Raw genomic sequence first — 1633 nt, 5'->3', positions numbered from 1 at the left:
GATAGTTTCTCTATTGCCACGATTATCGTAGCTATTGCCACGACTAAATGTGGTTGTTATATGTGCCATCATATATTGCAACGCCAGATTAATATATTAATAATTCATGTTGCGACACTTTGTTTGGTAGCTTAAATTAATAATCGCAAAACGACAAATACATAATGAAGGAAGCATCGACATCCATTAAAACAAAATATAATTTGTTCATACAAAATCTTTAACAAAACACACCGAGTGTCAAACTAAATGAGAACACAAGTAGATAGCTTAACACATAATAATGTGTTAAGCACAGACAACTGTTTGAACTCATTCGAATCAAAAGACTAATGTCTACTGTAGCAGCGAAGGTTCCCTTGATATGTATGTTGGCCATCGTCCCACCATTCATCTGTTCAAGCTGACGCCTATGTTCTTGCCTCTCGGCTTCCCTTTCAACTTCTTGAGCTTCTAGTCTATCTTGCAGCCGTCCAAACGATTCAATGAGGGCTTCCTCCTGTTGCAGTTTGCAATAATTCAGTTTCACACCAACTCTCAAATTCTCATTAAACTTCACATAGTGAAGCACAAGCAGTAATAATTCAGTAATGCTCACATGATTGAATGTTCACAAAAATACATGTAAGAATGTTCACGGTTCCAAGAAAATGGAGATATGTACCTGTAGCTTGCCAGCTAAGATTGCAATTAGCGTTAGTAGCTTGTCATGATCTGCACATTTAAACCAAATTCAGAAATCAGGGTTTTGTGGGATTTTGATATGCATATTTAATTTAGTGACTATGAAAATGGATGAACTGGATGAAACATCACAAGTCAATACTACATCAGACTCATTACGAGTAAGCTTAAAAAAAGAATTGTCAAAGATTCAAAAAAGAAATGTCATCTATTTATCAGTAAGCTTTGAAACTAATTAAATAGTTCAAACAGACTGTGCAATGAAGCAAATAGAAAGATGACTGCATACCTCCATTCAGCTATTCTACAAGTCCAACAAGATCTCAATGAAAATATGTAAAGAGCTTACTATCCTCAATAGAAAGATGACTGTATATCTCCATTCAGCTATCACAAAAATAGGAGTATGTATAGTATCTCACCTTCTTCTAAGATTTTTGCTGCCTTTAGGAACCTTCTCATGTGACAATAGAGTCAGCACTGACATTGAAATTGAGTGTTTGCATCAAAGTCAAGACCAGCATGTTCAGGCTAGGTCAGAGCACTATCCTCCTCTCCTGCAGAAATTTAAATAGGCGTGAAATTTCAATGTTGCAATGACATTACAAATGCTAACAGATATCTAGACGAGTGTTCTTATAGGCATTTAATCAAACAATTCAAGTATTCCTGCATTGATTACAATACGTGGCTCAAGCAAGCAAGCGAAAAACTTCAGCATAGTTCTGTTCCATGATTAGTAGCATGCACTGACCTCAATCGACAGGTGCAGAGGTTCAGCATCTGGCCGTCCTTGCTCGACACCAGCATCTATAGGAGCCTAAGGATCTCGACGCACCCTGCAGGAGAGACGAGATGATGTGGGGAGCTGAGGACCTACACAGCACGAGCGGACAGAGAAGGTGTACCTGATTATGCTCGTCGTCCTCGTTGCCCTCGCATCTGGCCG

At 38.6% G+C, this 1633-nt stretch overlaps 1 long non-coding RNA gene across 1 annotated transcript; it reads right to left on the bottom strand.

The window, feature by feature from the left end:
• Window positions 1-389: 389 nt before the first annotated feature.
• On the bottom strand, window positions 390-1216 carry LOC136516646 (uncharacterized). The gene is made up of 3 exons (XR_010774093.1): window positions 1107-1216; window positions 665-714; window positions 390-499 (listed from the first exon to the last, which is right to left on the bottom strand). It is a non-coding gene; the product is annotated as an uncharacterized lncRNA (long non-coding RNA).
• Between the last annotated feature and the right edge of the window lie 417 nt (window positions 1217-1633).

This window comes from Miscanthus floridulus, chromosome 17 (genome assembly GCF_019320115.1).
Source record: "Miscanthus floridulus cultivar M001 chromosome 17, ASM1932011v1, whole genome shotgun sequence".
Classification (NCBI taxonomy): Eukaryota; Viridiplantae; Streptophyta; class Magnoliopsida; order Poales; family Poaceae; genus Miscanthus; species Miscanthus floridulus.
This window is presented reverse-complemented; position numbering and strand designations above follow the sequence as displayed.